Genomic DNA, 15,317 nt, shown 5'->3' with positions numbered 1-15,317 from the left:
GATCGAGTTCGTAGGTCCACGTACCGTTTTCCTAGTTAGCCATTCCCTATTGGTCAGTATCCCGAGAAGGATCCATTCCGGGCGAAACTTACTAAAATGAAATGAGAAATAAACATCTATTTCATTGATCACGAAAGTGGGTCGAATTTAGGATGTTACAACTCTTCCCCCCTTACAAAAATTTCGTCCTCGAAATTTACGATCCAAACCCGACTACTCAAATAAATGGGGGTGCTGACGTCGCATTACTTCTTCGCTTCCTAGGTGGCGCCTTTTGTCCCGTGATGCTCCCAAATAACCTTGACTATCGGGATCGTCTTATTCTTCAAAACCTGCTCCTTCCCGTCCTCAATTCACACTAGCCTCTCCACGTACGGCACCCTGTCGTCCACATCTATTACTTCATGATTCAGCACGTGGGTCGGATCCGGTTCGTACTTCCTTAGCATTGACACGTGGAAGACGTTATGAATTTGCGACAAATTCGGCGGCAAAGCGAGCCGGTAAGCCAACGTCCCAATCCTCTCCAAAATCTCGAACAGGCCTACATACCTTGGACTCGGCTTTCCTTTCTTGACAAACCGAGATAGTCCTCTCATTGGTGAGACCTTAAGGAATACGTGGTCACCAACCTGAAACTCCAACGGTCTACGCCTTCGGTCCGCATAACTCTTCTGACGGCTCTGAGCTGTCTTTAGCCTATCCTGGATAATCTTTACCGTTTCCACCGATTATTGAACCAACTCTGGACCCGTTATACTTCTTTCTCCCACTTCATCCCAGTACAACGGTGTTCTGCACGCTCTGCCATAAAGTGCTTCAAACGGTGCCATCCCAATACTCTGCTAAAAGCTGTTATTATAGGCAAATTCAACCAAATGCAACTGCTCTTCTCACTTGCCCTGAAATTCTAGTACACAAGCCCTCAGCATATCCTCTAAAGTTTGAATAGTCCTCTCTGACTGGCCATCCATCTGCGAATGATAGGATGTGCTGAACTGCAACTTTGTTCCTAGGGCCGCTTGCAAACTTTTCCAAAAATTAGCGCTAAACCGGGGATCACGGTCCGAAGTGATCGTTACCGGTACTCCATGAAGACAGACTATCTGCGGTACATATAACTCTGCGTACCTTTCTAGTTCGAAGTCCTTTCGCACCGCCAGGAAGTGCACTGACTTGGTCAGCCTATCCACAACTACCCAAATGGCGTCGTGTCCCCTTTGGCTTCTTGACAGTCCTGTTACAAAGTCCATCGTAATGTGCTCCCATTTCCACTCCGGGATTTCCAACGGTTACAACATTCCACCAGGTTTACAATGTTGTGCCTTCACTTGTTGGCACGTCAGACACTTGGCCACATGCTTGGCCACGTCCACCTTCATTCCATTCCAACAATAGTGCTGTCGAAGGTTCTAGTACATCTTCGTGCTGCCCGGATGAATGTTATAATTGCTCCTATGAGCTTCCGATAAAATCTCTTCCTTCAGCTCCAAATCATCGGGCACACATAAACGTCCTCGAAACTTAAGAATTCCGTCCTCGGACACTTGGAAGTCCGGTTTTCTCTTAGTGCCATCCATCTCTAGAATCTTCTGAATCTCAGGGTTCGTAGATTGCAACGCCTTAATATTGGCTTGTACTTCCGGTTCAATCCTTAACATCGCCATGAGACTGGAGAGGTGTCCTACCTCGAATTTAAACTCTGAGTCTCGCGCTCCTTCCAAATAAAACCTACTCTTTGACCATTAATTGCGCGATGCTCGATTTCCGGCTTAAGGCATCCGCTACCCGGTTGGCTTTTCCGGGATGGTACAAGATGTTGTAGTCATAGTCCTTCAGTAACTCCATCTAACGACGTTGCCTCATGTTCAATTCCTTCTGCGAGAACAAATATTTCAGGCTCTGATGGTCCGTGTAAATCTGAAACCTTTTTTCGCATAAATAGTGCCTCCAAATTTTTAGCGTGAATATGATTGCTGCCAGTTCCAAGTCGTGGGTTGGGTAGTTCATCTCATGAGGCCTTAACTAATGCGATGCATAAGCAACCACTCTCCCATGTTACATTAGCATGCGTCCCAATCCCTTGAGTGAAGCATCACTGTAGATCTCATATCCTCTCGGTCCTGAAGGGATCGTTAATACTAGCGCAGTCGTCAATCTCTGCTTCAATTCCTGAAAACTCTCTTCGCACTTTTCCCTCCATTCAAACTTTGTTTCCTTCTTAAGCAACCTTGTCAATGGAGTGGCTATCTCCGAGAATCTCTCTACAAATCGACGATAATAACCCGCTAGTCCTAAAAAGCTCCGAACCTCAGTAACTGTCATTGGTCTCGGCCAATCCATCACTGCTTTGATCTTTGCCGAATCCACGAAGATTCCTTCTCTGGAAATTATATGCTCAAGAAATGCAACTTGGTTCAGCCAAAACTCGCATTTGCTAAACTTAGCATACAGGGCATGCTCTCTTAATGTTCGTAGAACCTTTTCCAAATGCACCTCATATTCCTCGGGACTCTTTGAATATACTAGAATATCATCTATGAAGACGATGACGAACTGATCCAAGAATTCCTTGAATACCCGATTCATTAAATCCATGAAAGCAGCAAGGGCATTAGTCAGCCCAAACGATATTATCGTGAATTCATAGTGTCCATACCTAGTCCTGAATGCCATCTTTGGGATATCCTCCTTTTGGATCCTCAACTGATGATACCCTGTCCTTAGATCAATCTTAGAAAATACCGAGGCTCCTTGTAACTGATCGAACAGGTCGTCAATCCTTGGGAGGGGTTACTTATTCTTGATTGTCACTTGATTCAGCTGACAATAGTCGATACACAGCCTCAACGACCCATCCTTCTTCCTGACGAATAATACCGGTGCTCCCCATGGAGACGCACTCGGTCGGATAAAACCTTTGTCTAGCAGTTCCTACATTTGAACCTTTAATTCTTTCAACTCTGACAATGACATCCTATAAGGCGGCTTCGAGATTGGCTCAGTCCCAGGGGCCAACTCGATAAGAAACTCCACTTCTCTTTCTAGTGGCAATCCCGGCAATTCCTAGGGAAAGACATTGAGAAAGTTGCACACCACTGCTATATCCTCTAGCCGCGCTTCTCCTACCGTCGAATCAACCACACTTGCCAAATAACCCTGACAGCCCTCATCCAACAACTTAGTTGCCTCTACTGATGAGACCCAAGGGATCGAGGTTCCTCCTTGACTCCCTACAAACTCAAATTTTGGGTGTTCAGCCGGACTAAACTGAATCACCCTGCTACTGCAATCCATCACAGCATTCTGTCTGACCAACCAATCCATGCCCACAATCACATCAAAATTATACATTGGAAAAACAGCTAAATATATCTTGTTTTCTACGCCACCAATTACTATTTCGCAATCCGAGCATCCTAACGATATGCATATCTTATCCATTAATGGCGTAGTCACACACAACCGCACCTCTAATAAGACAGGATCCAGCCAATTCAACAAACTGCGCAGACCCAAATGAGTACGACGTTCCCGGATCAAACAAAGCATATGCGACATGATTGCACAGAGAAACCATACCTGTGACCACGCCCGGCATGTTCTCAATTTCCCTTCGCGCAGACACAAATGAGTACTACGCTCCAGGATCAAACAAAGCATATGCGACATGATTGCATAGAGAAACCATACCCGTGACCATGCCCGACGCATTCTCAATTTCCCTTCGCGCCATGGGGTACACCCGTCCTTGTGTTGGCGGCCTGTTCATAATAGCCGGAGGGGATTCCCAGCCTGATTCCCAACTCGGGGTTGCTGTAGTTGCATCGGTGGTCCTGCGGGGCGTTGCTGGGGGCAATTTCTGATCTGATGGTCCATATTCCCACATTTGAAGCAAGCCCCAAATCTGCTCTGCTAGTTATTCGGCTTTCCGATATTCTTCCTGATCGGTGGGACAAATCGCCTGTTTTCCGTCATCGGCTTCTTCCCGAGACGGCAATTGTCCCTAGCCAGGGCAAACCGCGACCTAGAAGCGACTACCCTGTCCACTTGATCCCGCTCAATAGCCTGCGCCCGCTCGTACGTCTCACTATAATCTCGAATATTGAGCGATATCATCTGACTCCTAAGGTCCGGCTTTAGCCCATCTCGAAATCTCCGAACCTTGTCCTGAGGGTTCTCTACCATTCTAAGGGCAAATTTCGATAATCTGGCGAACTCCGCTTCGTACTGATCCACGGTCATCTGCCCTTGGCGGAGTCGCATAAATTCAACCAGTTTTCTTTCCTGGGCACTCTCTGAGAAATACTTTCCATAGAAATTTTCGATAAACGCGGCCCAAGTCTGGGCGGTACCCTCGGAAAATACTCTGGTCTTGGTGGCCTTCCACCAGTCGTTCGCATTGTCCTGCAGCTGATATACCGCCAGTGTCACCCTTTCAGTATCGATGCACCCCAGAACATCGAAGGCTTTCTTGAGTTCTTCTATCCAACGCGATGCATCTTCGGGGTTACCTTTCCCATTGAACTTTGGCGGTTTTAATTTCAAGAACTGCTCTACCACTTAGACATCGGCCTAACCACATTTGCGGGTCCTGGAATTGGATTCTCATTGTTCCCTTGATCCCCATTATTTCCATTATTCCCATTGGCTCCATTGGCAGTAGCAACGGCAGCCTCAACAGCAGCGGCAATAGTGGCATTTCTCTCATGGGCAAGCCTATCTCCCAGAATTCCAGCTTCCTCGAGCGCCCTCAAAATTCCATCTACTCTTGGATCCTCGGCAACCCTCACTTGCGGTTCTACACGGTCTTGCTCACGACCTCGACCTCTACCTCTACCACGGCCTCGACCTCTACCTCTACCTCTACCACGGCCTCGACCTCTACCTCTACCTCTACCACGGCCTCGACCTCTACCTCTTCCTTGGCTACTCATCTTTCCAACTCGCACGCTCACCTACCTACTATAATTCCATTCAGGAATTAGAGACCTAAAGCAAGCTAAACTGATCTAAGGTCCTAGGCAAGAAACTAACACAACAGTAATTAATCACTCAGCATGCGGCTAAACACAAGCAGCATAAGACTTCACCCAAGGAGATACACGTACTTACCTCGGGTCCTGCCGCACCTGCACTTTACGGGTCAGTTTAAATAACCAGTCAATCAAGACACAAACAGTCAGGAGATACACATAGCACATGAGGTCACCCTACTGGTTACCTAAGGTCATCGCTCCTTATCACTCCAAGCTTCGACCTAATTGGACCGAGCTGACCTTGCTATGATACCAAATCAAATGGGGATGTCACGCCCCGAACCCTACAAGCGTGCGATCATCCCTCTGAGGTCGATGCAGTGCGACGTCCCAGGACGCGTCGTCGACCCAAAACCCAAAACAGAGAATAATGCACAAACGGAAGCAAACAAACACCCGTACAAATTAAAACACATGACCAAGGATAGCAGTAATACCATAAATACAACTTGCACTAATAACAGAGATTTACAATATCCATTACAACAGAATAAACATATAAAAACCAAAACGGTTCAACAGCTACCAACATCAAAAGGGGGTACATGGCTCGGCGGTCAGGCACTATATCTAGCCGGGGCTCCTCCCAAACGTATCGATACGCCTGCCATCCTCAAGGCTGGGGGTCTGAAAAGTTGGGGTTTAAACAACAGTGAGAATAAATCTTAGCGAGTAGGTCCCCTAAACCTAAATTAGGCTAACATGCATCTCCCGAACAAGCCTTAACTAAACAAAAAGTCAAACAATCACATGACTTAGGACCTTGCCCCAAATCCAACACTTACTTGGCCCTGCAGGTTGGGCACTTTATAAATTCACAATAATAGCACAGAACCCAATCGTGGCATGTACATAACATCACTTGGTCACAACGCATGTCATGCATATGCTCGTGCTCATGTTCATACTCGTGCTCATGTCTCATCAATGCACTTTCGCACACTTGCACTCTTGCACACTTGTAATTTACCAATTCTCCTCCGACCCGCGTAAAACGCATCAGGTCTATCACTTCGAGATCGATCACTGACCCACGTAAAATGCATCAGGCTCATGACACAAAACCCGCGTAAAACGCATCATGTTGGCCATCTTCCGGTTGTCCGGGTATCGTCCCACGTAACACGCCTCAGGACGGGTTCAATACCCCGCGTAAAACACATCAGGGCTTTATGTGATCACACATACATAGTCACCAGTTATTATCTGAACCCCGCGTAAAACGCATCAGGGCATTTTAGGTGATCACATGCTCATGTCATTCGTGCACACTCGTACATGCACATGCTATGCCAATGCTCGAGATGCACACTCATGGCTACAATATCAGCACTCGGCATTCGTGAAATTCACACTGGGCACTCAATATGATTTGGCTATTTATTCAAATAACGCCACAACATGTTCAATTTACATCTCAATAGGCCCAATAGACCAATTAGTCCAAATCAATCGCAACATGTAATTTGGCACCCAATTTCACGTAATTAACACATCAAAACTACTCATGCCGATAGTCTACCAAGCATCTCATGAATTGGCCACGCCAAGCACATCATAGGGCATTACACAATCACAATCAAGCCATACTTAATTCAGCCTCCTCATGGGTCAATCACAATTCCCTAAGCAATTCACCCTAACACCTCGATTAACCAATTATGGCCCGAATCAACCCGATACCAAATCAGCCATGGACAGTCCACCTTAGACCACTAAATCACTTCCACATCATCACATTAGACTCCCTAAATTCACCATGTAACAGGCACTACACGGCCCAATCATTGCGCCCATTATATTCCCCATTTAGACCGCGATTAATCCACCTAATGATCCGATCGAACCTACCTTAATCGATCACCAATCAGATCACCTTAGGCCACTAAATCACCACTAAGTCACCACATTAGGCCACAAGAATCGCCATGAAAATCGGTCCACAAATTACACCCGCCAAAATCACATTTTCGCCCAAATCAAGGCGCCTAAGCTCAGCCACCATACAGCACACTATAGGCCATTAAACCTCATCTAAATCATCACGCTAAGCCACTAAATTAACCACAAAGTCAGCCCCTAACATCCTCCATAAGTTAACCCCTAAATTACCCTAATTAACCCCTAAAACTAATCTAGAAATGTACATTAGGCTAACTAGGGTTTAGGGTTGTACTCACTTGAATTTCTAAGCTCCTAATGAAGGCTGAACAGGTGGCAAGGGTGGCTGAATAGTGGCGGTTCCGGGCCGGACCAGTGGCGGTGAGCGGCGGTTCTCTCGGTGGTGCTCGGCGGCGGCCATCCAAGGTGGTCCCACAGCCGAGAGAGGAAAAGAGAGACACGGCGAGAGGGAGAGGAGAGGGGTACGGGATGGTGATGGTGGTGATGGTGAGGTGTGGAACGGCGGCACCGGCGAGCGGCGGCGGCGGCTCTCCAACGAGGGGCCTCACGCGGCTGAGCAAGGAGAGGAAGGGAGGGAGAGTGGCGAGATTGAGAGAGAGAGAGAGAGAGAGAGAGAGAGAGGAGGGGCTGCCGGCTTAGAGAGGAAGAAATGAGGGAGAGAGAGAGAATGGGAGAGATTAAGCACAAATGGACTTAGTGGGGTTAGGTGACCTAATTTCACTAAAGGACTATCTTGCCCTCAATCTAAGGGTAGAGATTAATTCTAGACAAAATATCTAAGGGCACTAAGGTCCAATGATTCTAACAATAATAATAATAATAAAGACCATAATATCCACTAATAAATCTCTAAAATTCGGAATCCAAGCTTAGGGGTCCGGGGGCACAACGGTAATTTTCCGGTCCCGGATCAAATTTTCAATTTTCGACTCTACTGATCCCAAATATGATCGGCCACATATAAATGACGTCGTCCTTGCAAAAATAGTCGCGTACGCCCACGAGATTCGACACCGAAGTCCGGACTCAATTCCACGATCGATTTCGCTCAATTTGCGATTTTAGCGTCTCTCACTAACAGGCGGTTGTTTAGGGGTTACGCGTATCGACTTAGGATTACTCAAGTCGTAACGGTCTCGATTTCCAAGAGGACACGGGGATTATCGCTAGTTCCGGGGGTCGCGATCGTTTGGATTAAGTTCGGGATTGTTCGCCACGCGTACTCTCGATCGTGCGGAATCACCCGAGATCCGATCGTACGTCGTTGGCCAAATCAAATCCGTCACTCTCCTTGGATCGGCCAACATTGGCACAAAATATTCCCTCGTCGTTTCTCGGAATCGGACTCGATTCGCGATCGAGTTCCTAGGTCCACGTACCGTTTTCCTAGTTAGTCATTCCCTATTAGTCAGTATCCCGAGAAAGATCCGTTCCGGGCGAGATTTACTAAAATGAAATGAGAAATAAACATCTATTTCATTTATCACGAAAGTGGGTCGAATTCAGGACGTTACATCCATGAGAGCTGGGCTTTTGTTCTCGTGCCCCTAAGGTATGAAAATAATGAAATAGGGCTAGGCCAATTATATACTTAGTTGGATGTATCAGTTATATATCTTATGAGTAGTCATGTGTTAAATTATTATTGATAGTTTGAAGAAAAGAAAGCAAAGAAAAAGGACTACTTGGAGGTTGGGATTGCCATTTCGAGGAAGCCATAATTTTTTTTTTAGTGAGCATACGATAAAAGCTAACATAATGACATGAAATACTACATTTCCAAAAAAAAAATCAAAGAATAAATAGACAAAAGCCATTCGCTCCAATCTGGTAGATTAATTGAAATTTATTTTGTTGACCGGTCAAGTACATCAACAATTTAACAATAAATTTGATATAAAAACAAAGAAACTTGTGTCAAATAAGATAATCCGAATACTGCTATGGTATTCGATTTCCAGTGAAAATAAGTTGATGGTTGCACACACCTATTAGATATAGTGGTCCACAACTGAAGCGATGTAATATTATTCTTTGCTGATATATTTAATTGTCCATATAATGATATGTCTTTTGAGGGTCATGTGTTTAATTACTATTTAGCAAAGAAGAAACAACTACACGGAGGTCGTGAATGTGATTTCGAGGAAGCCAGCAAAGTTTCTTTGTCAGTTTGTGCAATAATTGAGTCCACTGGGACCGCGGCGATCTATACTATTCTCTACCTTGTCGGCCATTTGGCCTGTTGACCGGTCAAATTTATCGACAATTTACCAATAAATACAATATCAAACAAACAAACAATTGTCAATCAGCCAATCTGAATAACCCGTGATGTGCGTCCTCAGGAAAAAAAGTTCACGTGTTCACACCTATCAGATAGCTTGGTCGATCGATAAGCACTATCATTTTCCAAATTTCTAATATTATTTTTTGTTGACCCTGCCCTAAAAAGGTTATACACCTCTGTCCGCCAGTATAAGAATAGATGAACAAGGAGATTGAATAGCGAACGAACTACCTGAAAGTATCATACCAAATCTGCAGATAATACTCATTATTGATTGTTGAACTCCATCATCTAATGGCTTCTTCACTGAAACCCGAAAGGAAATACCATGTGTTTTTGAGTTTCAGAGGCGAGGACGTCCGGAATAACTTCCTCGGTCATCTCTACAAAGCTCTTGATCAGAAAGGAATCTACACTTATGTTGATAGCGAGGAGCTCAGAAAAGGAGAGCAAATAGAGCCGGTGCTTATGAAGGCGATAGAGGAATCACAGATCACAATAATCGTTTTCTCCAAGGATTATGCTTCCTCATGGTGGTGTTTGGAAGAGTTGGCGAAAACCATTGACTGTAAGAAAGAAAGCGATCTCATGGTCTTTCCCTTGTTTTACAAAGTGGAACCTAGAGAATTGAGAACACCAAGAGGGAGCTACAGAGATGCTATGATTAAGCATGAGTCCAAGTACGGGAAGGATTCAAAGGAAGTGAAGAGATGGGAGAAAGCTCTTTCTGATGCCAGTTACTTGTCCGGATGGCATTTGAAAGATGGGTAAGTAGAGTGGAGTCCATATTTTATTTAAGAAGCTATATTGCAAGAAAGTATAGAGATTGTAAAAAAAAAAATCTACTTACACATGAGTGAAAGTATATATATAGATGGTTCATCTTATCATTCTTGAAAATTCTTAAGTGGCTTAAATTAAAGTTAGGAATTTCATATAAGAGTTTATAAATCTAAGACTTAGTTAAGAAAGAGAAATAAAATTTGGCAAAAGATAAGAAAAGTTGATAATTAAAAGAAAAATAAACTTGGCAAGTAACTCAAATAATAATTGATAACCCTAAATTAATTGGTAACTTAATTGTAGAGATGTTGGCAAGTCACTTTAATTAAGATCGGCAATTTCTAAAATTAGTTAAGTAAATCAAATGAGAATTGATAACTGAATAAAGAAGATGGTAAATTAAAAGAACATACGGCGCACAAGTGAGAGTTGGTAACCCAAAACTAGTAGGTAATTATTTAATATAACGAATATTGATGATTCACTCTAAATTTGTACTGGTAATTTCATATAAAAGTTAGTAAGTTTGAGGCCGTAAGTTATGCAAACGAATTTTGGTAAGTTAGTACAAAAAATTAGTTATTTACTAATTATAAAAAAGATTGGTGATTTCATAAAATCGTTGGTAGGTACTAACAAGTTATGGGAAAGGAAAAGTCACTCATCTTTTTTTCACCGACAGCTTGCGATACTTACAAACACTTGTTGAAATTCACCGTCACAAAAAAAAAAACTATTTTTGTAACGAAACAATAAAATTCTGCTTTTGGCTTTTGCTAAGCCTTGTTTCATTCGGAGCTCTTTCTTTTGGATCCTTGTTGCCCTCCTCGAAGTATAATAAAAGTTCTAAACGTTTTGTTTGTGGGCTATTTGAGTTTTTCACATTTCATTTTGGTTAATTGAGCTCTACAAATTTTCAATTTTGGTCAACCGAGTCATAAACTCGTTACCGGTGGCATTTTGAGTTTGAAAAATCACATGTAGCAAACCAAAGAATAGACACGAGGCTTTTTCCCGTAAAAAAATTGACAATAGGACTTCATCGCCTGAAAGTTTTACTGACTTATTTGAACAATATAAAATGCTAAAACCTGATCGATCAATGGACAAGATGTTAAGTATGTGTTACTGCACTTGCCTCATTTCTTTGGAAGGAAAGAGAAAGTTTGCAACGCTTTATACAGGATAATTAGTGTGTACAGGCCATGTAAGGCAATGACATCGTGCTTCGGGGTATTTTTATAGTTTTCAAATCAAAATCTTAACCATTGTTCAAAGTCTTGAGTAGCTTTTTTTGATTAAGCTTTTAAATAAATCACATATAACAGTTCAACAAGAAAAATAAGTAAATTGTTATGTATAAATCAAAAGAACATGAATCACTTGGATGACTAAAAGTTGAACCCTCAACTTGTTTTGATTGTTGTGGAGCTCTTTTGAGTTCTAATTCGACTTGGTGGGTATACATTTTGTTTTGGCTGTGGTTATGTGAAAATATGATGCACTGCTTTTGTCATTGTTGGCTAGTAATTGCTTTTTATTTGCTTATTCAAATTGCTAAAACGATGCCACAACTTCTTTTTCTGTTTTTTTTTCAGAGATGAGTCAGAGCTTATACAAAGAATTGTGATGGAAATCTCCATTCACCTAGACCGAACACCTTTGCATGTTGCTAAGCATCCAGTTGGGATAGATTCCCAAGTGGTTAAGTTGAAATCGATGTTAAAGCTTGAGTCCGATGATGATGTTCTCATGGTGGGATTGTGGGGACAAGGAGGCATAGGAAAGACGGCTTTAGCCAAAGCAGTTTATAATGATATTTTCAGACAATTCGAGAATTCATGTTTTTTGGCGAATGTTCGAGAAGTTTCAAAAGATTGCAAGGATTTAGTTACTTTGCAAGAAAAATTACTATTTGAGACATTAGCACTGAAAGAAAGATTAGTAGTGTCCAATGCTGACAGAGGTATTAATCTAATACAAGAAAGACTTTGTCACAAAAAAGTTCTCCTCATCCTTGATGATGTGGATGACTTGTGCCAATTACATGCTTTAATAGGAGAAGGTAATTGGCTTCGTAATCGAAGTAGGATCATGGTTACTACAAGAGATAGCCATTTGCTAACTTATCTCGGGATAGATCAAGATCACGTGTATGAAGTTAGAGAACTGAATGATAGTGATGCTCGTGAGCTGTTTTGTAAGCATGCTTTTCCGATACACCAAAAATTTAAAATCAAGACAGATCTAGTGGATAGTGTTCTAGATCATGCTAAAGGCCTTCCTTTAGCACTTGAGGTGCTAGGTTCCTTTTTACGAGGTAGAAGAGAATATGAATGGGAAAGTGCACTAGATGAGATTTCTACGGCTCCTAAAAAAGGCATCAATGATGTGCTCAAAATAAGTTATGATGGACTAGAGCCAAAAGTGAAAGAGATCTTTCTCCACATTGCTTGCTTCTTTAAGGGGCGGGATAGTGAGTATGTAAAGAAAGTTCTCGAAAGTTGTGATTTTAAGGCAGTAATAGGATTACAAATTCTCATTGAGAGGTCCTTGATAAGAATTGAGACCAAAGACATACAAATGCATGACTTGATTCAATTGATGGGTATGGATATTGTGAACCAAGAAAGCAATGATCCCACAAGACGCACTAGACTATGGCTATATGATGACGTTGTCGATGTTCTGTCAAGTGACATGGTAAGGCTTGCAAATACCATCAAAATTCTCTTCCTTATCTTTTTGCCTCTAATTGTTGAACATGCATAACGTAAATAGTCTTGTATATACAGGAAAATTGTGCTGTAAAAGCCATAGTGTTGGAGCCACCTGAGCCGACAGAGATATGTATCGGTCCTGATACTTCTACAAAAATGAGAAGTTTGAGATTGCTCATTTTGCGCAATGTGCATAATTCTTTTCAAGGTTCTGTATGTCTTCCTAATGAGCTAAGATGGTTTCAATGGGCTGGATGTGCTCCTCGGATTCCAGAATTTTCCTCTGGTCGAAAGAAATTAGTGGGACTTGATATGAGCAATTGCAGTATCACAAAAGTGCCAAATCAATTTAAGGTGAGTATTTACCTACATTAGCCCTTTTGAATTCAATATATGAAATTTGTATTTTCTTCCCAATGTTTTTCCAAGTTGGTTTCGTTGTCTTTGAAAAACTTCAACAAATTTTAAATTTTATTGATTTTCGGAAAATTTCATTGTGATAGAACATATATTCTTGACCTTCATCTATTATATATAGTTAGAGCCAGAATCCGACAATGTGCTCATTCTTATGCACACCACGTGATGCTTTGTTTTGCTTCTATGATTGTCACATGGCCTGACACGTGGTATTGTTTTGTTACGTGGCCCACATTTGCACTAGCCACGTGGCACTTTACTATGCTTCTATGATTGTCACATGATATGACACGTGGCATAGTTTTTTACATGGCCACATTTGCATACTCGCTGCATGACCCTTCACTTAGAATATGGGATTGCCACATGCATGACACACGGCTCTATTCTATCCAAAACTAATTTTCATCTGCTAATAGAGAGTAGATTTGGGCGAGGAATACCGGTTTGGGATATTTTATTGGACGAAAATTAGTTTAGGGTAAATGTGTCACAATTGTACCAGTTTAGGATTTTTGTAAGATGAAAATTAATAAGGGGTAAATCTGCATGTCGATTGTGGATTTTTAATGATATTTATTCTAATCTTTTTTAATAATTGTTAACCCAATTTTATTTGTGAACTTTTTTATATTATGCGTCTATATATTATCCAATTATTTCAAATAATATCTAAAATGTCAAATGATAAGAGTTAACTCTGAGTTACTAAAATGTACATATATATATGTGTGTGTACGTATGTATAATTACTGGTAAAGTTTCTAAGTGTTTAGTAATTTCTCAGCGCGATATTTTGTTCTCACAAAATCAGTTTATAGTAACTTTGAATGAAAAGTTAATTAATAAGTTAAGAAATTCACTCAGAAACCTGAATAGTGGGTTCCGAGTGTGCCTGATCTACCGAAGCTCCTTGCTTCCTTCCCCATGAAGAGTGTTGTGGCCTAAGGATGTGTAATTAGGACATATTCAGTGTTCACCCGGTCAATATAGATTATATAACAGTGGAGGATATGTAATTGTGACATATCCTTTCCCTTGAGAAACCCAATCTCCCCCATGTCTTGTGTAGGCAATATTATAAAACCATGGACAACATAAATGACATCCGATATTAGATTACCATCATTTCACGAGTTTGACTCCCCTGTCTATGTACAACAGCTTACATAAGCATATTTGTGGACTCCGTAGCAGATCACCTCTACATTAAATAAATAAGTTGCTCAATATTTACGATTGACGACCTAAAATATAGTAATTTCTTGAAAGATAAATAATGGATATGCTTCGGTATCAACCAATTCTCAAACGGGAATCCCCCGATTTTAATGTAAGGAAGCAACATCATCATACAAACACCCCTTTTTGTCCCTTTCAGAATGTTTATCAAACCTGATTTCGCTGTTTTTGCAGGGCTTCCAAACTTTGAAGTACCTTAATGTCAGTGAGTGCGAGTCGTTGGTTCGCATGCCGGACCTCTCGTGTACTCCAAATCTCGAGGAATTGGATCTCCGTAATTGTAAAAACTTGGTCGAAGCCCACAAGTCCATCGCATATCATTGCAAGCTACAGGAGTTAAATTTCCAGGGATGCTCTGAACTTAGTGTTTTTCCAAATGAGCTCAAGTCAAAAAATCTTCGAACTCTCAATCTTCAAGAATGCACAAAGTTTGAAAGGTTCCCTGATATTCCACATAAACTCGAAGCCCTAAAAGAGCTTTATTTGGAAAGAACCGCTATCAAAGGACTTCCTGCATCAATAGAAAATCTTGTCTCTTTGAAGACAATGGATGTAGGTTATTGCAAGAAACTGATGAGTCTTCCATCTAGCATTTACAAGTTACAAAACCTTGAAGTCTTGGCTCTTGATTTTTGCACAAATTTAATGGGGTTTCCAAGGTACGAGGATTCAACTGATCCTTGTACGAAGACCAAACTTTCAAATTTACATCAATTAAACCTTTCAGGATGTAATTTGTCCGAAGTAGACTTTCTTGAGAATCTTTCATGTTCTCCATTCTTGACAACATTACAATTGTCGGGGAACAATATTACTAGCCTTCCTACATCCATCAATAAACGTCATCATTTGTCCTATTTGCTAGTTGATAATTGCCATCAATTACAGGAGATTCCCAAGCTTCCACCTTTTATGAAAACT

At 41.8% G+C, this 15,317-nt stretch overlaps 1 protein-coding gene and 1 pseudogene across 4 annotated transcripts in view; both read left to right on the top strand.

The window, feature by feature from the left end:
- The window catches only part of LOC115694640 (tRNA-specific adenosine deaminase TAD2-like), a 266,483-nt gene that overhangs the window by 183,152 nt on the left and 68,014 nt on the right, over window positions 1–15,317 (top strand). The gene's annotated exons all lie outside the window — the stretch shown is intronic.
- Window positions 9,493–15,312, top strand: LOC115692845 (disease resistance protein Roq1-like; annotated as a pseudogene).

This window comes from Syzygium oleosum, unplaced genomic scaffold (genome assembly GCF_021117445.2).
Source record: "Syzygium oleosum isolate NSW1041296 unplaced genomic scaffold, Sole_v2.1 Sole_v2.56, whole genome shotgun sequence".
NCBI classification, from domain to species: domain Eukaryota; kingdom Viridiplantae; phylum Streptophyta; class Magnoliopsida; order Myrtales; family Myrtaceae; genus Syzygium; species Syzygium oleosum.
Note: the sequence above shows the minus strand (reverse complement) of the source record. Positions and strands in the feature narration are given on the sequence as shown.